Below are 22,711 nucleotides of genomic sequence, written 5' to 3' on the forward strand. Positions count from 1 at the left end.
TTCACAGTCCGGGGTACTGCGGTGTACCGCGGGGTACCGCGTCACGCCCGGGTACTGCAAAGTGCGGCACCAGTGCGACAGCACAAGTGCGGCGGCCAGGCACGCTGGAGCGGTTGAGCTGTCTCCGCAAGCTGTTCGCCGGATGGCGAAGCGCTGGGCAGTACCAGACCTCGGACCAGGTGCCCGACAGGTGCTGGCGAGCCGGCCTTGAACGCCAGGCCCAGGACGATGAACTCCGCCGCCAGCGACGCCCAGGAGCGTCCGACCCGTTCGCTTGCCGGAACAAACTCACGCGCACTGGCCCGCCCCGCACGCGGCCACACTTCACTTCCTTTCGAGCCACCCGCACGCTCGCCACAATCACCATCATCACAACCTCCCCCCGTTTCAAGACAGTTTCTTGCAACTGTTCGGGCGCCGGGGAGGGGGACAACGTGGCGGGGAGAGAACAAACTACAACAATAATAAACCCAAATCAGAAGCACACAAAACTTCACAATGCAACACACGAGTTCTTTTTTTTTAATTTTTGTTCGGACACCAGAAACACACTCCCACACCTTTCACACGCTGCTCATGTAACATAGACACAGGACTTAAACACTAACACAAGAAATACAAGGCTGCAGAATGCAGGCTCAAGTTCACACACGGCTTACGTAGTCAGCGCCCACATTGTCAGTTTCCTTGACATACTCTTTCGCACTTCATATGGAAGCAAGTTCCCATAGTTTGCGACACCTAAGCATCAATGGTAGTCCTTGCGTGGCACAAACTTAATAGCGGGATACAGTCACTGTAGTCACATTTCTTGCGACAGATGGGATGTGTGTTTAACATGTTTCCTTCTACAGCGGCGACAGCCACGGTGGGGAAACTGGTACGCAGTTTCTCATATTTTTTCAGCATGTTGATGTGGAATTGTTCCTTTGCACCTCCCAAGTCAGTGAGGTAGTTAACCTCGTTTCTCACGCCCACAACTTCAAATGGACCTCGCCATTACATGAATAGTTTGTTTGAATAGGCCAGCAGGAAGATGAGCACTTTCTCTCCAGGCTGTAGCTTCCCCGGCCGACTCTTGCGGTCGTAGTATGTCTTGTTTTGTGCGAGCCCTTTCTAGGTGGTGGTGGTGTTTTGATGCCAAAAGGCATAATATCGAAAGTGGTACAGTCCAGAAATACTGGAAAAATCCGTTTTTTTTTCCTGCTTCCAGCAACCATAGTGACCTTCCAATGACGTACCCTTCGTAAAATTGAACTTGGAGAAAAACGTTTTCTGTCCTGCAAGGATGAAGACGGCATCAATGCGCGGAATGAACCCACAGTCAGACTTCAGGACGTTATTGAACTCGCGGAAGTTACTGTACAATCGTATGCGTTGTCTGACATCTTAACAAACACAATTGGCGCATGGTAGAGAGATTTCGACTTCTCGATAATTCTAAGACGCAACATCCTCCGTTATTTCACAAGCTGCTTTTTTCCGGCAGTGAGTACGATGCCACTGTTTTATGGCATGTGGTTTCATTTCCGTCCTTGGCTTAAACCGAATGTGCTTGCGGAAATGAGCTTTGCACGTCGAGGTTCTTCGCGCACTTCTGCCCTTTCTCGCACAGCTTGCTTCTCGTAGGGGGTGTTCTTTCCGGCCACCAACATTCTTCTTGAGATGAACCATCACTGATTTTACGGCTTTGGGAACATGGAAGATCTGCGGCCAGTCTTTCGCCTCCGCCTGTTCTCCAGATAGTCTAGAAACATCAGAATATGTACTTTTCTTGGTATGCCTCGGTCGCCCACCTTTCCGGCGGCGATCCTCACCAGGCGTGTGAGTCGCTGCAGCTGTATCTAAAGTAAGATAGCCATCTCGACGTTCCGGAGAATTTCCAGTGCTGCTCAACAGTCCATTTGCGAGCTTCTCACGCTCAACATTTCGTAGCAGCCTTATATAACCTAGGCCAGCCACAGTCTTGACTCTTAAACTCTCGTTATGCATTTTCTCATCTTCACGCATGCTCACATTTCTGCTCACAACGACTTTATTCTCAACCTTCTCATGGGTGCATAGTCCTTCCCTGTGATCCTTTATCAAGGTGCTTACGTTTTCAGTATTACTGTGACAGTCAGTAAGGCACCTTTCCATGCAGACATATGTCCTTATGGAGCTCTTAACCTCGTTAAGAACAGAGGTGAACATATTAGGACGGTGTCCAACTGTATCTATGTCAAAACAGAGCACATGTAGCGCTGAAGGCTTCGTAAGGTCTTTCACAGCTTTGTACTCATGCTCTAGATGTGATCTTACACTACTAGCAGGTGCTGCGGCCTGTAATGCCCCATGTGCTTCATTAAACAGTAGGGTCACTTTGTCAGGGCTGCTCTGATCCAACTCAGTAGCTCTATCTATGTAACGTCCAACACCATGAAACGAGGCGTTTTTCTCCTCCGCTGTCACGCGTTTTCGAAGCTCTAATAGTGTTTTTTCGGTCGCCTTCAACCACTGTTCTCTTTCACGGAGTTCTGTAACCTCATGCAAATGCTTGGGTTCGGCATTAGGCGTAAGCCGCCCATCCATTCGCGTTTCTGCCCAGTCCGCTTCTAATTCCTCTTTGTCAATGCTAAGCTGTTCTTCGTACCAGCCGAGAAATTCTTTAAGCGTCATACCTAGCTGCTCGCTCATCAGCACCAACGCCTCGAGCTCCATCTTTGCTCAAACGTCGCGATGCGTGTGAACCCGTCCTCGACTCTCTGCCCTCTCTCTGAATGATTAGTTCCTTGAATCTACTAATTTCTAGGATCCTGGCAGGCTCGCCAAATTGTGATGTTATATACGGGCCCAGGTCCGTTCAGGAGCTCTGGGCAGGTAGCAGAGCAGGTTCACAGACACACGGACGCTTTTCTTTTCTTGACCAATTAACGTAACTGACAACAGACATGCGAACAGCCTAGCTTATCCCAATAGGATATGTCCCAACACAAAACCGTCCTACTTCTGGTTTGGGACTTCCAGTCGCCCGAGGACTCGGTAGCGCGGCAGGCCACGCTCCGGCGTCTGTATCCGGCGTCTGCTTCACAGTCCGGGGTACTGCGGTGTACCGCGGGGTACCGCGTCACGCCCGGGTACTGCAAAGTGCGGCACCAGTGCGACAGCACAAGTGCGGCGGCCAGGCACGCTGGAGCGGTTGAGCTGTCTCCGCAAGCTGTTCGCCGGATGGCGAAGCGCTGGGCAGTACCAGACCTCGGACCAGGTGCCCGACAGGTGCTGGCGAGCCGGCCTTGAACGCCAGGCCCAGGACGATGAACTCCGCCGCCAGCGACGCCCAGGAGCGTCCGACCCGTTCGCTTGCCGGAACAAACTCACGCGCACTGGCCCGCCCCGCACGCGGCCACACTTCACTTCCTTTCGAGCCACCCGCACGCTCGCTACAATCACCATCATCACAAAGACCGTAAGACACAGGATTTTCTGGATACCGGCACACACCGGGATAGAGGGTAACTCGAGGGTAGACAGCCTAGTTCGCGAGATCACGAACCGAGCAGGGCAGTCAGAAGCCCTGGAGGACCCCATAACGGTGGAACCAACGTATACAGAAATACTAGACTGCCACAGAGGGCGGAGATTCAAATACCCACCACCCCACGCATCATTAACACAGCACGAGGGGGTCTGCTGGCGGATACTGCAAGTAGGGACTTTCCACAATCTATACATACTAAACAAGTTGTTCCCTACACAATACAGGAACACATGTCCGTGGTGTGGGGCAACCCCCACACTATACCACATCACGTGGGAATGTGAACGAAACAGAGCCTTCCACAAACTAAATAGCCCGAGTGCGGAACAATGGGAGGGTGTGCTGACCAGCAGCGAGCTCGCGGCCCAAAGGGCACTGGTTCGGCATGCCTGCGAAGCAGCAAGACTCAGCGGTGCCCTGGAATTGGGGCGCCGACCTTGTGAAGAGGCCAAAGATATGAAGACATCGGCCCGCCGCTAAAACCAGAAACTTTTTAGAGCAATAAATGTTTTCTCTCTCTCTCTCAAGTGGGAGACAAAACTGAGCCAACGTCATCTTTAACAGTTCTAGTAGCGTGATTTGAAACGATTTTATGCAGTGCTAGAGTCCAATGACCAGAAGGGCGACGTTATGCACTTTATCAACTTAACAGACGGAGAGAAAAAAGCAAAACTACTGGCAGCGGTGAGATTTGAACCCACGCCTCCAAAAAGACTGGTGCCTTAACCCAGCGCCTTAGACCGCTCGGCCACGCTACTTTTTTTTTTCTTTATTGCATGAATTGGTACAAATACATAGTAAAAGATCGTGGTTGCCATGCCCCTTGGCTGACAACCGTGTCTAATGGACTTTTATTACCACAAGTTCGCCCATCAGACTCAAGACCTCCTCCGCAACGTCTTGCTGCTTCAAAATTTCTTTTAGTTTATACACTTGTTCAACAAAATAATCCTTCAGTTCTTCTCAGTGTCCTCAGTGCCAAGGAAATGCAGCCCTGCACATCTATCAGCGACAAAAGCGCGCAGCTTCAAGTGGGAGACAAAACTGAGCCGACGTCATCTTTAACAGTTCTAGTAGCGTGATTTGAAACGATTTTATGCAGTGATAGAGTCCAATGACCAGAAGGACGAGGTTATGAACTTTATCAACTTAACAGCCGCAGAGAGAAAAAGCAAAACTTCTGGCAGCGGTGGGATTCGAACCCACGCCTCGGAAGAGACTGGTGCCTTAAACCAGCGCCTTCGACCGCTTGGCCACGCTTTTTTTTCTTTATTGCCGATTCAGACGTTCAAATCAAGAGGTTACAAGAAATAAAACATGCTGGCCACACTTTGGCTAACACGACTTTAAAATTTTTTGAGTGACATCAGTTTTTCAAGTGCAGATACCCATTGTGTTGGATCAGGCAGTGCGTTGTACACATTTCTCAAGCGCACAATGCCCTCAATGAAGTGTTCGCGATCCGGGCGAACAACCAAATCCGCGTGTTCAAACTGCATTCGAGTTTTCCACACAGCGTGGAGGCCCAGGAGCATAATCACGTCATACGGTATTTCCTCTGAGTTATTCACAGGCAAGAAACGGATGCCGTATGTATCCAGGAGTAACTGTTTTTTTTAAGGTTCTTTGAAGGACATCCCAAAAAAAGATCGGGTCCCAGCAGTCTAGGAATACGTGTTCTATTGTTTCCCGTTTCTTGCATAAAAGGCAGTCGATGTTCCAGGGAATGAAGAATCCTTTATCTTGAAGCCACTTCTTAACTGGGAGGGTGTTGGTATGGAGTTTGAAAAAGAACGATTTGGCTGATGGTAGTATAAGCATTTTCTTCACTCTTTTTAGGACGTCCTGTCCGGGTCCTCCGCGATGTGTGGAACGGTACAAAGGTACAGGCAACATGGCGTCTACAAGGTCTCTATAGAGGTTTTTCCTTGTAACAGTGGACAGGTACTGCTGGGAAAAACGTACGTTCAAAAGCCTGTACGCCAACACTACTTCACGCAGGTACCCAGTCATACCTCCGCATATATTTCAACAGTCGAAACAATGTATCCAGGGAGAAATCTACCCAGCCTTAGTTGCATAACTGTGCGAAGAAAGGTTATCATTTTGATCGCGTAAAAAAACAAAGCGTGACACGATTTGTCGCAAAAACAAGTGAGCTAAGCCAAGGCCACCTTTCTTGACAGGCGAAAACAAATTAGTTAGACTGGACCGCTCCCAAGTCGAGGCCCAGATAAAAATAGCAAAAACCCGGTGTATCTTTTGTATGCTCACCCTTGCAGCACACAACACATTCATGACGTACCAAATTTTTGATACCAGACGAAGGTTGCGACAGTGGCTCTTGAAAACACGGAAAGTTGCTTGCCTTGCCACCCGTCGGCCTTTTCCTTTGCTCTCAATGCCTGATCTGCCCAGTATGGTTCAGGCTGGAGGTAATTTCCGAGAGGCACCCCTAGGTACTGTGTTGGTAGGGTTTACCAAGTCAGCCGGCAAAAAGTTTCTGGTGTGTCTACCCAATCACTGTGCCAGAAACCGCGACTCTTATCCCAGTTTATCTGGGCTCCAGTCGTATCACAAAACTTTTCGACCACATTAGTTGTCTCGGTAATACTCGCTTTGTCTGCTCAAAACACCGCGATGTCATCCGCATACGCCAGAATTTTAACCTCTGCTTCTTGCAGCTTATATCCTGTAATGCACGCATTATGTTCAATGGGCAAACAGAGTGGTTCAAGATAAGCGGCAAACAGGGGCCGAATTACGGACTCCGCTCACAAGTTTGTGAGCGCGACGTCAAAATTACGAAGCCGTGACGCAGCCTTGAGACGTCAATCGTGACGAAGTACGAAATCGTCCAATTTCCAGCGACTTTTAGCGTGGCTCCGCCCTAATAGTTCCGAAACCTCGGCAAACGTTGATGCCACAGTGTGGCACAAAACTGAGCAGGGACCGTCTCCTAACTTTTTATAACACGACGCAACTAATACGCAATAAATAAAACAAACAAAGATTTATTTTGGCAAGATACTATTTTTAGTATTGATTAACACTGAGCTCAAGTAGAAGCGTTCTTAGTTTTGTAGCTGTACTTGCCATTAGGTAACTTTTGTTGTCGCGAGGGTGCGCCGGCGCCGTCATGGCGTGCACATGGCGGCCTGCAAGCAAACAGCTGATTCCCCTAGAAGGTGCTGCTTTTTTTAACGTAGTCGGTAATCGAAGTACCGTGCGAGTGCCGTGAGCATGCTGAAAATCTAATGGAATGGGGTCGAAGTTCAGGGCCTGCAGCGATAAAATTTCATGGAGCGCTTGACACGGAAATGGACAAAGACAACTTGCGAAGGTGTTTTCGGTCGGCGCCTACTAGTATCGATGAGAAAAGTGCTGAAAGTGCAACGTGCAGGCTCCGTGATTCTATCGGTTTCTCTTTAGGAAATACAAAACGACTGTGAAGCATGTAGTGTAGGCCAAAATGAAGCTCTGTCCTTGCATTATCATCTGTTTGTATGTAGCTGGATAGTTTAGGAAAGAACATGATCATGGGAATGCTTCCACCCCTGCCGTGACTGAACCCGAAGCCTTCATTCACTGCAGTGCCATCGTAACAGGGCTTTCGATGTAGCTTTTATTGTAGTGTGCTCTGTATTTTTTTTCTTTGTTCTCATGACTGAGTTGCTTCGTTTTTGAGCGATACCTTCTTCCCACACACCATTTGCTTGATGCATGTGATGTTTTTGCACAAGTTTGTATACCTATGAGATTTTCTGCTTATGCTACAATCACTGTGAGCACTAAAACTCGCAATATTATGCATTCAATTTGACAGCTTTACACTGTTTAGCATTAAACAAATGCGTTCTATGCATTCCAACAGTATATGCAGGCCTGTAGTCCTGAAAAGCTCACTAATGGAAACATTGCAAACATTGTACATAGCATAGCACTACTTGTGTCATGTTTCTGCACCGTGTTAAGTGCCATACTTTGTTTCCTGCTTCTGAAATGGGCCAAACCTATGACAACTACTATGCAAGCCTGTAATCATTAAGCAACTATTCTTTTGTGTTTTATGCACAATACTTTCATTTCTTGTTTCTGAAGTGTGTCAGACAGACCTGCGATGAGTACTGTGCCAGCTTACAGGCTCTAAAACATTATTCGTGTGCGTCTTCTCAGTGTAGCACAATTGTGCAGCACGTGCAAATAACTGCCTGTGCTATTGCAGGCAGTTGGTTTCGCTGCTGCATATTCAAGCGTGTGAAACGCTGCAGGAAAATAAAGGTGCACAGTGGATACACGTGCTTCTAAAAAACTTCTGTGGGACTTTCCCATTCCGATAGGCATCACAATTGCTGACTCGTTGTGAAACACTAATTACGTACTCAAACACATGCGCACACACAAACACCCACATGCACGGTTGCAAGCAACAGTTTATATGGGGGGGGGGGGGTACGAAGACAAATTTGACTTGACAGATGAGGTTCGAGAACGCATGGTTCGAGAAAATTCATCTTTATCACAACAAGTTTCTGGCACAGACATGAAACGAGAAGGCGCTGCACTTGGCTGCCTGTGATGAGTTGGTCAGCCACGTGGGGTATATCACAGCCGATAGTTGTGCTGGGATTGATGCCACAGCTGTTGCAGCACCATGGGCAGCTGTGCCAGCCAGCTCTGGTGGCAGGTTCTGTAGAACAGGCTAAAATTGATTCTATATGGCTTTTCCCTAGAGGTATGCATGGCAATAGCGACCCCACTTCCAAGTAGCCGGTAGACAGCTGTGATCCTTTCCTGTCCAAGCCAGCAGCATCCTCCTCGTCTGCAGGCAGGAAGACATCCAAAGAAGTTATGCAACACAGCACATGCTACACGCTCTGGCTGGTAGAGGAGCGTCTAGTATTTTTGCACACATTGGAAGCGGCTCTTCAGCACGTCTATGCATTTATCCACCATTAATCTTGTGGAGGTGTATTGTCCGGACCGGGATTCCATGGCACTGGCAGCCATGTCTCCAACAGGTGCCCCTTTTACCAGCATGACCGAAAATGGCACGCTGTTAAGCACATTCTTCGTCGTTGCCGACCTCAACAGCCTCATAAACTTTGACAGCCTTGCTGACACAATGGAAGAGTCGCATCAAGTAACTCATTGCCAGGTTTTGCTGACGACATTAATGGGCGTGCAGACAACGAATGATTGAACGTTTCAAGCAACACTGCTGTAAGGACAACCTAGCACTTCATATCGGTACAAATGGTGCCCCATTCCTACTCAATACAGGCATCAAACACACGCATTCCCATCTTCGTTTCTTACGTAGGCATTTCAACAATGTACGACGCGTCTTACGTTTCAGCTTTTATAAAAGCCCAAGAACGGCAATACATGTGAGGCGTGTGGAGCCTATCATAACTTATCTTGCAAAGAGCAGCGCGGCTCACTGTCGTGAATTCGACGTCTCGCAGAAGGCCTGCCTCGGCCTGTGTCATGCCTGTGTGCAGCCGAGAAGTACGCTAGAAGAAAGCATCATCCCAAGATCCCACGTAGGGAGGTTCATGACCCAAATCATGTTGGCATCTGATATCTGAAAACAGGGACATCACAAGGCTACTCGTAGACGCCCGATGGGCCGTCGACAAACCCAACGACGCCCGGTATGCTGCCGTGACGAAGGAAGCCTTTCTTCGTCGCCGCCCTAGCTGCACGCCGCAAACGTTTTCGAACTGTCGGCTGCGCGAAGCCGTTGTTCGCCTCGCTCCCAGTAGCGGCTTGGAGCCACTAGCAGCTCGAAAAAAGCGCAGTGCACCCATTATCTGCCGCCGCACAGACAGCGCACTCGGCCGCACACACCCATCTCAGTTCATCGCGTCGCACAGTCACTGTCCTATATCCTTCCCGAGTAGCAACATGCGTCGAAACATCTCGTCCGGCACGTCAAACAGTCTTCGTACACCGTCCTTCGCCAATGATCGCGTCAGGGCGCTGCCGCTACCACCTCACGAGAACGCCGGCCGCCGCATAGATCGCCGCCATTTTTCCTTTGTGAGCGGCTCGCGTCGCTCACCACCCCCGCTCAAAATTCGCCCGTAGCCAACGTCATCACTTCAAGTGTCTTCATGACGTAAACAGCAGACTTCGATGACTTAAAGAAAGGCCGCTCCCGCCGTGTTGCCGCTGGCCAATAGGAAGATTGTGAGTGTGATTGTGAGCAGTCTTTAATTCGGCCCCAGCAGTGGTGATAGCGGGCATCCCTGTCTCACCGACAACAGCACGCACAAGCTATCAGTGAGCTCGCCGTTAACAATCATTCTCGTTGTGCAATTTTTGTAAGCCATCTTGACACCTTCCGTAATGACACTGCCCACGTTCGTGTGTTCAAGTATGCACTGCAATGCCTTGTGTGAGACACGATCGAAGGCTTTTGCAAGGTCAAACTGTATCATCGCGACGTGACCACCAAGCGCGTCATAACACTCGAGCACGCTTCGAGCCACGTGAACATTTGTCGTGATACTGCGGCCTTTAATGCCACAAGTCTGGTATGGTCCAACCAACATTTTAATAACGCCTTGCAGTCGCCTTGAAAGAACTTTGGTGAATATTTTATAATCCACATTAACAAGAGTTATTGGACGATATGACCCTAGCAGCAAACGTTTCTGAGCATCATCGCTCTTTGGGATTAGGACAATATCTGACGTTGTGAAGGACAAAGACAGTCTTTTCCGGTCATACGCTTCGTTAATGACATGAGAAAGAAAATGGGCTAGCTCAGAGCAGAATGTTTTATAGAAAATGGCCCCTAAGCCATCAGGCCCAGGTGCTTTCCCGGCAGCTAGGTCATCTATTGCACATTCTATCTCACTTGGTGTAATTGATTGTTCTACTTGTGTCTTCACATCTTCGTCTAGCTTTGGCATCAATGGGAGGAATTCTTTTGGAACCCATCTTTAAGGTCCTGTGGATGACTTAGAATTACGTTAAAGTGCTCGGCAATCCCTTGCTTAATTTCATTTCTGTCCGACGTAATGTTGTCACCCATAGCTAGCTGGCGGATTTCCTTTTGACATGCGTATCTCTTTTCGTCTGAAAGAGCGCGTTTGGTTGGCAATTCATCCGCCCAAAGCTTATCTGACCTTGATCTCACTACTGCCGCCTTGTATATCCCCGTATCTATCCTTTCAAGTTCAGTTTTCACTTCCTTGATTTCGCTAATATACAGACCAGGTTCGGCATTCTCCATGGTAACAAAAAACTTCAGTTGATGGCGAAGCTTTGTTTCAGCTTCTTTCTGCTCGCGTCGGATGACACTACTCCTTTCAATAGCCCTTGTTTTTACTTTCTGCTTAACCTCTTCCCAACGAATGGCGTGGCTTACTGGCTCGCCTGTAGTCACATTTTTCAGTTCTTTCGTTACTTTGTCGACGAAAGCTTCATGATCCAAAAGCTGCGCATTCATTTTCCACAAGTCCCAGCTAAAGGTTCGTTTGCTCTGCGTCTTACCAAAGGTGGCAGTTACCAAGCAGTGATCACTATATGCGACGGGTTTTACTTCGTACTCACTACACCAGAGCACCAATTCCGCAGAGACATACAATCTGTCTAGCCTTGCGTGGCTGTCTCGCTGGAAGTGGGTAAACTGCGGACGAGTACTGCTGGCAAAAACGCTACCAATGTTTTCAAGGAACACGCAAACATTTTGCGCGGTCGTCAACATTGCACACACAGTTAAAGTCGCCTAGCAGTATAACCACTTTCTGACAGTTTATATATGCCTCAAAGCGTTCAAAGTGGGATCGCCGCTCCATGTCAATATTCGGCGCATACACACAGATAACGCGGCACTCCAATTCGCCAAAGACTACATCAGCCACAGAGAGGCGCCCGCTGCCACATGGAAACACTGACAGCACTGTGATGCCAAAGCTTTTCCGTGTAAATATGGCGCAACCAGCTGATCCACCAATCGCGTAAGAAATACACACATCAAAATGAGCTTGAAAATTGGACACCATTTGGTCCGTGAGCTCCTGGCTCTCAATTTTTGTCTCTTGAAATCCCAGTATATGCAAGCCATTATCTAACAGAAAGCGACTCAGCTGGCATTGCCGTCTTCTTGCTCCGAGGCCCCGTATGTTTAACGTCGCTACCCGTAGCGCTCTTTCGATACTAACCGCCATGGCTACACGATAGAATGGTGCCCGTTACAACAGACCGAGGGTGTATGCTCCTGATACTGTAGTGATAAGCACGTCGACGGGCAGCAAAAAAACAAAAAAAAAATTAACCCGACCGTACAAAAACGACAAAGTAACCTTGGCGCCTGCTACCTGGTACAAATAAAAACAACGAACCGTTTAGGATGACAGCCATGGCGTTTGCGGAAACCCCCCAACCACCTGAGCTATACAGAACACGTTTACGGAGGCGGTTTGCTTCAAGGTATGCCTCCGAATACCTGTGGCTTTGGTCGGTGGCTCGTCTCCGCCCCCACCGTCCTCCTGCGTCTCCACGCTGAGGGTCATGTCGTGCGGTCGTTTCCCAGCCGCCGGGCAGACTGAACTGGTGGTAATGGTGGTAATAACCTCAGGTTCTGAAGTGCCGGGAGGCGGCTCAGAATCAACTGAGGTTTTCGACTCGGCACTCGTAGCGGTCGAAGAGCCCTGTGAAGGAGGTCGTTGGTGCTCTGCCGCGACCACTTCAGCTCCGGGCGGCTCCTGCTGAGACAATGGTACCGCAGCTTTTTCGGCGACCTCCGCTGTTACACTAGCCGCCGGTGCTGTCTCCTCCATGTCCACCTCGTCCATGACATGGTTTGAGGCGTCTTCGCTGGTTGTCGCTCCTGTTACATTGGCACGTCCGCTGGCATTGGCTACTCTCATGACCAAATCGTCGGTACGCACTGCACTTGGGAATGCGACATTCGCGACGAATGTGGCCCGTGCCATGGCACCGCAGGCAGAGTGGAGCCCTACCTGGCACGACCACGAGGGCCAACTCGCCGGGGACGCTCGCCTGGTGTGGCAGGTCGTCGAGCTTTACGCCCGACTTCAACTTCAAGGTGACCACTCTTGTAGTTGAGCCTTTATCAGCCAGGCCATGCACACGCCAACGCTCTCGGCCGACGTCTGTCATCTTCCCGAATGGCGCGAAGGCAAGCCGTAGTCGAGCGTGATTTCAAGGTTATCGCGCGAGCGTCGACCGAAAACGTGAAAAGCGCCATGGCCCAGAATTCTCTGCCGAGGCCAGGGAGGCATCAAGCCAGCTTCCCTCACTCTTTTTGCTGTTCCTTCAGCAGCCGTCACTCCCTGCTGGGCTATCAGTTTTCTTTTTTTTTCTTGCTTCTGCAAACAGGCAGGGATCGTAGCGCGTACGACGTATTCTTCGGTATTATCTGAAAATGGACACTTTATATCAACAAATGTAAAGCTTAAAATAGAGAGAAAGGGCGGTGAATTTGTCGCGGGGGTGATGGTTGTTGTATGGAACAGCGAACGAAGGAGAGAAGAGTGCGAAATCATGATTTTTCCTGTTCCAAAACCGGCCGCCAGGTGCCTGAAGTGCTAGGCTGGTCGACGCTCGCGCGATAACCTTCAAATCGCGCTCGACTGTACGTCGTCGTCGGGAATGATCTGCAGCAGCCAATGTACTTTCATGCAAACGTCCTGGTTGTTAGGATCAATCATGATACATCGGCACTTTTTCACTGGAAGCTCACCCTTGCCGACTATCTTTTTCACCTCTTCTTCGTCCTTGAAAGTCACCGCCCACACATGACTCATCCGGTAGGCTCTGAGGGCAATCACATCCGGCAAGAGCGATAACTCCGCGAGCGAGTCGCGGAATTCTTCCGCCCTGTACGGGTGGGCCCCAACATCACAGTGTAGAAAATCTGTATTCAAAACTAAACGTCCTGTTGGCAAACTAGGCAAAACAACTTGGTACTCGTTTTCCGAGGCCATATTCCTGTTACCGCGGCCCTGCTGGACCGCTGAAGCCGCTCCTGAGGAGCCCTGCATCCTGCGTCCGTTCACTAGCGTGGCCGGAAGCAGAATCCCGCTCGGCCACGCTACCTTCAATTCTTCGCAGTGTCCTCAGTGCCAAAAAAGTGCAGCCCTGCACATCTATCAGCGACAAAAGCGCGAAGCTTCAAGTGGGAGACAAAACTGTGCCGACGTCATCTTTAACAGTTCTAGTAGGGTGATTTGAAACGATGTTATGCAGTGATAAAGTCCAATGACCACAGAGGGGTGAGGTTATGCACTTTATCAACTTAACAGCCGGAGAGAAAAAAGCTAAACTTCTGGCAGCGGTGGGATTCGAACCCACGCCTCCGAAGAGACTGGTGCCTTAAACCAGCGCCTTCGACCGCTTGGCCACGCTACCTTCAGTTCTTCTCAGTGTCCTCAGTGCCAAGAAAATGCAGCCCTGCACATCTATCAGCGACAAAAGCGCGAAGCTTCCAAATAAGACCTTAAGACACAGGATTTTCTGGATACCGGCACACACCGGGATAGAGGGTAACTCGAGGGTAGACAGCCTAGTTCGCGAGATCACGAACCGAGCAGGGCAGTCAGAAGCCCTGGAGGACCCTATAACGGTGGAACCAACGTATACAGAAATACTAGACTGCCACAGAGGGCGGAGATTCAAATACCCACCACCCCACACATCATTAACACAGCACGAGGGGGTCTGCTGGCGGATACTGCAAGTAGGGACTTTCCACAATCTATACATACTAAACAAGTTGTTCCCTACACAATACAGGAACACATGTCCGTGGTGTGGGGCAACCCCCACACTATACCACATCACGTGGGAATGTGAACGAAACAGAGCCTTCCACAAACTAAATAGCCCGAGTGCGGAACAATGGGAGGGTGTGCTGACCAGCAGCGAGCTCGCGGCCCAAAGGGCACTGGTTCGGCATGCCTGCGAAGCAGCAAGACTCAGCGGTGCCCTGGAATTGGGGCGCCGACCTTGTGAAGAGGCCAAAGATATGAAGACATCGGCCCGCCGCTAAAACCAGAAGCTTTTTAGAGCAATAAATGTTTTCTCTCTCTCTCTCAAGTGGGAGACAAAACTGAGCCAACGTCATCTTTAACAGTTCTAGTAGCGTGATTTGAAACGATTTTATGCAGTGCTAGAGTCCAATGACCAGAACGGCGAGGTTATGCACTTTATCAACTTAACAGACGGAGAGAAAAAAGCAAAACTACTGGCAGCGGTGAGATTTGAACCCACGCCTCCAAAGAGACTGGTGCCTTAACCCAGCGCCTTAGACCGCTCGGCCACGCTTCTTTTTTTTTTTCTTTATTGCATGAATTGGTACAAATACATAGTAAAAGATCGTGGTTGCCATGCCCCTTGGCTGACAACTGTGTCTAATGGACTTTCATTACCACAAGTTCGCCCATCAGACTCAAGACCTCCTCCGCAACGTCTTGCTGCTTCAAAATTTCTTTTAGTTTATACACTTGTTCAACAAAATAATCCTTCAGTTCTTCTCAGTGTCCTCAGTGCCAAGAAAATGCAGCCCTGCACATCTATCAGCGACAAAAGCGCGCAGCTTCAAGTGGGAGACAAAACTGAGCCGACGTCATCTTTAACAGTTCTAGTAGCGTGATTTGAAACGATTTTGTGCAGTGATGAGTCCAATGACCAGAAGGGCGAGGTTATGCACTTTATCAACTTAACAGACGGAGAAAAAAAAGCGAAAATTATGGCAGCGGTGGGATTCGAACCCACGCCTCGGAAGAGACTGGTGCCTTAAACCAGCGCCTTAGACCGCTCGGCCACGCTACCTCTACGTCTTTCTTTACGTCGGAGAGTGCATGCTCGCCCAATAGCAGCTATCTTTATATCGCACTTAAACTGCTCCCATGCTTGTATAAAATTAGAGTCATTTTGTAACATATGCGTAATATATTCTTTCAGTTTAGTGGTAAACTCTTCATCCAGCAGCAGTTTTTCATTAAATTTTCAAAGCTCCCAAATGAACTTTGTTGCCTTACTTTTCATGCCTACAGTAATCATTACGAAGGGGTGGTCGCTAAAGCTCATGGGAAGTGTTTGATATTCCGAGCACAAGGGCACCCAATCAATGTGAACATATATTCGGTCCAACCTTGCATGACAGCCACCTTGAAAGTGCGTGAACTTTGCTTGGCCTTCATGCGTCAGTACACAGCGAGCATCTTCAAGCTCTGGCTCATTAACAATGTCGTTAAGTAACTCTGCACTCTTGTCACGAAGGACACGGTGTGTTGTTCTATCTTCCGGTCTACAGACACAATTGAAGTCTCCAAGCAGGAGAGAGGTTAAGTAACTCTGCACTCTTGTCACGAAGGACACGGTGTGTTGTTCTCCAAGCAGGAGCGAACGAAGGAGAGAAGACGGTGTGTCTCCAAGCAGGAGAACCCGCCTCTCATGTATTAGGAAGGATTTCATATAGTGAAAAAACTCTTCGCGCTCAAACGCTCTAGTCGGCGCATAAAGGCAGATCACTCTCCAGTCCAATCCAGAAAAACTGAAATCACATATCAAAAGCCGACCACTCTCACACGAGACTGTACACACTCTATGCAATTTCGAATGAAAATGACACATCCCCCCGATCTTCCAACCGCATGACAAACGCAAACACTATATCTAGAACGACATATTTCAGCCATTTTATCTGTTTGTTGTTCGCTTTCCATTTTGCTCTCTTGAACTGCTGCTAGATTTTCCAGCAGAAGGCGGTTCGGCTGCTGTTGTCTCCGACGCGTTGACAGCCCTCTCACATTTAGCGTGGCAACGCGCAAGCTAGTAGATAAATTGGTCGCCATCTCAAGAAATTATAAATCGCGAAACATTTCACTCACATCTCTTCTGCAGAAAGACAGCATTGCCGTTGAACTGTTGCATGGGATGACCATTCTTCCGTTTTGGCGAGTCTGTCCGTCGTTCCAAGCGCTGCTCCCGATCATGGACCGGGCTTGTGACGTCTCGACCGAAAAGGGTACCCCCGCTATGGCGGAGGCACAGGTGACACAGTTCCGCGGTCTGGAGGCACGTTTGGCCTTGGCTTGAAGGCCGACCGGCGAAGGGGGGCCGCCTTGAGTGGAGGCTGTCCATTTTCCGCTCCTCCTTGCGTTGATCCCTCGTTGACACTGTCTTCGTGCACACGCTTCACAGGCAAGGTAGAAGCAGCTGGCATCTCAGCTTCAGTGTCTCCCTGTTCCTCACTGTGCTGCGTAGACGAAGCTGGGCTTGCAGCACTGGCATTGCCGTTTTCTTTCGTGGGTGTCTCGGTCCCAGCAACAATCGACAACAGAACTATCAAATCTGATTCACAATGTTCTTTAAGGGCAGGGGTCTTCGCAGAGGATTGTTCTTTCTGTTCTGCCTCCTCAGTGATTCCACTGCTCGCTTCCTCGGCGTCCACTGCGTCCATCAAGTGCTCGGCTGCCACTTCACTCGGCACGGGGCCTGCAACGTTGGCATACGTGCGCACACACTGGGACTCGTCATGGCCGTAGCGACGACACAGCCCGCAGCGCGGCACACGACACTCACGCCGTATATGACCTTTCCCGCGACACCGGAGGCAAAGCGGGGCTCTGCCTGGGACGTGGCCGAGTGCGACGTCCTCGGCGACCCGAAGCTGATGCGGCTGGTCTTCAATGGTAACGCCTAGTTGAAGCTTCAGCGTGACCGTTCGATTCGTTGAAGCCTTGTCGACCCACCCTCGCACTTTCCACTTGTCTCTTGAAATTTCAGTCACTTTTCCAAAAGCCGCCAACGACGCTCGCACATCATCGTCTTGCATGCCGTGAAGCAGCCAGAAAAGTTTCAACCTGATGCCTTAATTACAGGGGTCAATGACCACGCATCGGTGTTCCTTCACTTCAAAAGCTTGGGCTTGCAAAATCTTCGCTTTCGCCTCTTCACCTTTAAACGTTACCGCCCACACGTGATTCTTTTGATATGCCCCGAAGGCAACCACTTCCGGCAGCAGTGAAAGACGAGCGAGAGAGTCTCGAAAGTGCTCCACCCGGTACGGCCTGGCTTTTATGTCGCCGTGCAAAAAAAAAACAGTGTGCAAAACACTCGAACCTGTAGGCAGATGCGGTAGAACCAGTTCATAATCCTTGGCAGGCCTTTTCGTGTTCCTGATACCACGGCCAAGCTGGGCCGCTGAGTCCGCTCCTTGGGAGCCCATGATAATCACGTCCGTCACGCTCGGTGGCCGGAAGTGGATTCCCGCTCGGCCACGCTACCTTCAGTTCTCAGTGTCATCGGTGCCAAGGAAATGCAGCCCTGCACATCTATCAGCGACAAAAGAACGAAGCTTCAAGAGGGAGACAAACCTGAGCCGACGTCATCTTTAACAGTTCTAGTAGCGTGATTTGAAACGATGTTATGCAGTGATAGCGTCCAATGACTAGAAGGGCGAGGTTATGCACTTCATCAACTTAACAGACGGAGAAAAAAAAGCAAAAATTCTGGCAGCGGTGGGATTCGAACCCACGGCTCCGAAGAGACTGGTGCCTTAAACCAGCGCCTTAGACCGCTCGGCCACGCTACCTTTTTTTTTCTCTTTATTGCCGTGAAACACAAAACAAAAATACACATGATAGAAAACGTCAACTACACTTGAGCTAGCGCGTACGCGGTTAAAATCTTTTCCAGCGCACCAACTCATCAAATAGACACTGCCATTGTGGCGCATCCTGCTGCCTCCTCAAAGTTTCGCGTATATACACAGATTTCAATAAAGTTTTCACGCGCAAATCGTGTGTCTATATCTGCATGACGCACCTGCATTCGTGTTTTCCACAAACTATGGCGGCCAAGAAGCATAATTAAATCATAAGGTGCATCATCGTTCTGCACTGGTAGGAATCTTATACCGTAAGGAGTTAATGGAAGTTCCTTTTTAATTGTCCTTTGGAGGACGTCCCACAGAAAGACAGCATCCCAACACTGTAAGAAAACGTGTTCAACTGTTTCCGGTTTTTTGCACAACAGGCAATTTGTTGTCAATGGGACGAAGATACTTTTATCATTCAGCCAGGTTTTAACAGGGAGCGTATTAGAGTGAAGTTTGAAAAGGAACGTTTTAGCAGATGGCCTCACGGGCATCTTCTTAACTCTTTTCAAAACGTCCTGCCCTGGGCCTCCATAGTGTAATGCCCGGTAAAAAGGCACCGGCAGCATCACGTCAATGAGATCTTTATACAGCTTTTGGGGGGTAACACTGTAAAGGTAATCAAAAGAAAACCGCACTTCCAGCAACTTGCACGAAAAAACAACCTCGCGCAGGTAGCCAGTCACAGCATCAGGTATATTTTCACATGACACAATCCATTCAGGGAGCAGCCTCTGCAATCGCACTTGCATCAAAGTTCTTAGAAAGATATCTTTTTGATCACGGAGGAATATAAATCTCGAAACCACCTGACGCAAGAACAGATGTGCAAGGCCAAGCCCGCCCCTTTTAACAGAAATAAACAAATTCGTCCGGGCGGTTTTTTCCCATGTGGATGCCCAAATAAAAACAGCAAAAACGCGGTGCATTTTCTGAATTGAGGTTCGTGAGATACACAACACATTTATGAGGTACCACAGCCTCGAAATAAGAAAAACATTGCAAATAGAAGCGCGCGAAAACATTGATAGTTGCCTTCCTTGCCACGCATCCGCTTTTTCTTTCGCTCTGGACGTTTCTTATATCCAGTGCAGGTTGGGATCTTGATAACAATCTAAACGCACGCCTAGATAACGCGTTGGGAGAGCAAACCATCGCAGCTTACAGAAGAAAGCAGATGTCCCGTCCCAATCAACGTGCCAAAACGCAGAGCTTTTCTCCCAACTGATCTTACATCCGGTTAGATCACAAAATGTTTGAACGACACCAGTGACTTTACAGATGCTCTTTCTGGTTGCACAAAACCCTGCTATGTGATAAGCCTATACTAGCATTTTCACGTGTGCTGATTGCAGCTTCAACCCTAAAATGCGATCGCTATCAATGATAGCCAAGCAAAGTGGCTCTAAATACAGTGCAAAAAGCAGGGGTGGGATCGGGCAGCCCTGCCTTACCGATGAACGTACTGCGATGCTGTCAGTCAGTTCACCATTCACTATAATGCGGGTCGCGCAGTTCCCATAAGCCATTTTAACACCCTCCACTATGACTTCACCTAGGTTAGAATGCTCCAAAATGGAAAAAAGAATTTGGTGAGAAACACGGTCAAAGGGTTTCGCCAAATCTAACTGCCTCATGGCTATCTGACCCCCGAGTGCATCAACACATTCTAGTACGGTTCTTGCGACATGTATATTCGTGGCAATGGATCGACCCTTGATGCCACACGTTTGATGAGACCCAACCAATTTCTTTATTACGCTTTGCAGTCGTTTTGCTAATACCTTCATGTACGCCTTGTAGTCAACATTGGTGAGGTTAATCGGTCGATATTACCCCACCAACAGTCGTTTCTCCGGATCATGTTTCTTGGGTAGTAGAACAGTGTGCGATGTAGAGAGAGACAATGGAACAGTATTACGTTCATAAGCTTCAGTGATTACACAGAGCATAAACTGAGCCGCATACTGCTGAAAAGTTTTAAAGAAGGAAGCGCTTAGCCCATCCGTCCCAGGGGCCTTCCCAGGTGTCAGGTCATCTATTGCAGATTCTATCTCCTGCAACGTTATCGATTTTTCCAGGCGCGCTCTACTTTCGTCATCCAGTGCAGGCATCAGTCTTAAAATATATGTTTGAAAGCCGCCTACAGTCTGATGCTTAGCGCTAAGCAGTTCTTCGAAGTGCTCTGCTACAGCACGCTGAATATCTTTAGCATCTTCAGTGATGCCGGCATACCTTATACTCCTTATTTGTTTCTGGCAGGCATATCTTTTCTCGTCTGCTAGCGCTCGTTTTTTGGCACTTCTCTTGCCCAAAGTTTTTCAGCCCTTGCACGTATGACAGCCGCTGTGTATCTTTCGCTGTCGATTGTTTCCAGCTCACTTTTATTCTCTCGTATTTTACTGGCGAAATGCCCTTGCACAGAACTTTCCATGCTCAAAAAAAAACGAGTTGTTCATTCAGTTCTTTTTCTTTTTCTTTCTCTTTATGCCGCACCTTACTGCTCTTTTCTATGGATTTCAATTTGACCCACTCTTTGAAGCTGTCCCATTCCGCTGCAAAACTTACTGGTCGCATAGCAAGACGATTTTCAAACTCGGTCTTACTTCCGTAAGGAACTCTTCACCGGCGAGAAGCTTGGCATACAGTTTCCATAGGTGCCAGTTAAAGCGCGATATCTTTCCTTTCCTACCAAACACTGCACTCACGAGACAATGATCACTGAAAGACTCAGGCTTGACCTCATATGCAGTACATAGAGAAATAAGATCAACCGAGGGATACACCCTGTCCAATCTAGCATGGCTATCTCGCTGAAAGTGCGTGAACTGGTTTCCAGTGGAGAGCACACTACCAACATCCTCAAGGCCATACTCATGCACAAGTGTATTCAACAGCTCGGAGCTTCTGTCTCTTCGAGGTTTACACTTCGCCGCTCGGTCCACAGCTGCGCACACACAGTTGTAGTCACCAAGTACAAGCAAGATTTTGTCAGTCTTCAACCACAATTCAATAGACTGAAAAAACGATTCACGTTCGCATTTTGAATTGGGAACATACCCAGTCGAAAAAAACTACAGAACTGTGTCAAAAATACGACAAAATATCATGTAGTTCTGTCGTAACTATCAGATTTTTCTGTAGTTCTGTAGTGTTTTCTGTAGTTTTTCTGTAGTATATTTCTGTTGGCTGTAGTTCTGCTGCACTTTTCTATTGTAACTACAGAAATTTCTGATGTTACTACAGAATGTTCTGTTGTCACAACAGGTTTCCGGTCAAAAACCGCTCAGAAAGTCTGTCGTAACATCATAAAATTTTCTGCAGTTTTTTCCGACTGGGTACACACACACAACTCGCCAGCATAAATCACAGTAGGTAAAATCAGTAACCAAAAGCCGACCACTTGGACAGGCAAAAACGGACTCTACGCTTACTCCCAGCGTGTTACGTATAAATAAAAGGCCTCCACCCGATACACCAACAGAATGGCATACACACACATAAAAGTTGGCTTGAAAAGAAGCCACCATACGGTCAGTGCTTTCTTGGCTCTCAATGTTTGACTCCTGCACAGCTGCTATATCTATATCATTATCCAAAAGGAGGCGACTGAGCTGGCATTGTCGCCTTCTCGCTCCCAGCCCTCTGACATTCAAAGTAGCTACGTGTAACGGCGAATTAAGCTTGAGAGTCATGTATTAGAAAGAGATGCCCGTACCCGCATGGTGCCTACCTTCATGGTTGCGTGGCCTCCGCTTCTGAAGAACAGTGGCGTATGTGTGCATGTAATATCCTCCCAGCAGAACGTCGGGCTACATTCAAACGAAGTACAAGCCCCGTCTTTCATTTTTTTTTTTCACACGTGCCCTGCTTGGTTGCAGAAGGTTCCTGACGCTGGTCGGTAAGCAGCCGACCCACAAATTGTTCAGGACAGCACAAAACTACGCAGGCGGTTTCCCCGCCTGCCGCGTGTCGGCCGAGAAGTTCGGCTTCGGTCTTAACGTGGCTCTTCGGATGCCAGAAGTTTTCGGCGGCGGCTCACCACAAATACCGCCTGGCAGCTGAGTCTCCTCGACGCTTTCCTCATGCGGACGTTTCGCGACAATTAAGGCGGCTGGCTGTCTCCGGCCCAACCTCCATGGCATCAGTACAGGAAGGCTCAGTACTGAGATGGTCCTCAGCGTCAGAAACTTTGATTACGTCTTCTGACGCTTCCTTTGGCGCAATTTCATGGTCCTGGGATGGAACGTTCAAGACATGCCGAGTTTCATTCTTTTCATTTGAGACCATCACCTTATTCTTTGTTAAAACCGTCATGGAAGGCGCGTCCTGTTTCGTTGACTGACCTCTAATGTCAGCAGCCTCCTCCGCATCCGCCTCGTCCATAATTAACTCGGACGAGTCTTCGCTGGTTCTAGGTCCGGCAATGCTAGCGTAGTTACGAGCACACTGGCTGTCTTCATGCCCGAACCGTCGACAGGTTTCGCAGCGAGGAACCCGGCACTCTTTGTGGATGTGACCCGTACTCCGGCAGCGTAGGCACAACGGGGGTC

The 22,711-nt window shown here is 48.9% G+C and overlaps 3 non-coding genes and 1 pseudogene across 3 annotated transcripts; all 4 read right to left on the reverse strand.

Annotated features, from left to right (window-relative positions):
- Nucleotides 1-13,824: 13,824 nt before the first annotated feature.
- On the reverse strand, nucleotides 13,825-13,906 carry TRNAL-AAG (transfer RNA leucine (anticodon AAG)). The gene has a single exon. It is a non-coding gene; the product is annotated as a tRNA-Leu (tRNA).
- Nucleotides 13,907-15,246: 1,340 nt separating this feature from the next.
- TRNAL-AAG (transfer RNA leucine (anticodon AAG)) lies at nucleotides 15,247-15,328 on the reverse strand. The gene has a single exon. It is a non-coding gene; the product is annotated as a tRNA-Leu (tRNA).
- A 1,207-nt stretch (nucleotides 15,329-16,535) lies between these two features.
- Nucleotides 16,536-17,729, reverse strand: LOC146200572 (uncharacterized; annotated as a pseudogene).
- Nucleotides 17,730-18,013: 284 nt separating this feature from the next.
- TRNAL-AAG (transfer RNA leucine (anticodon AAG)) lies at nucleotides 18,014-18,095 on the reverse strand. Its single transcript has one exon. It is a non-coding gene; the product is annotated as a tRNA-Leu (tRNA).
- Between the last annotated feature and the right edge of the window lie 4,616 nt (nucleotides 18,096-22,711).

The sequence above is a fragment of the Amblyomma maculatum genome, chromosome 2, assembly GCF_055883805.1.
Source record: "Amblyomma maculatum isolate TAMU_Amacu chromosome 2, ASM5588380v1, whole genome shotgun sequence".
NCBI lineage: Eukaryota > Metazoa > Arthropoda > Arachnida > Ixodida > Ixodidae > Amblyomma > Amblyomma maculatum.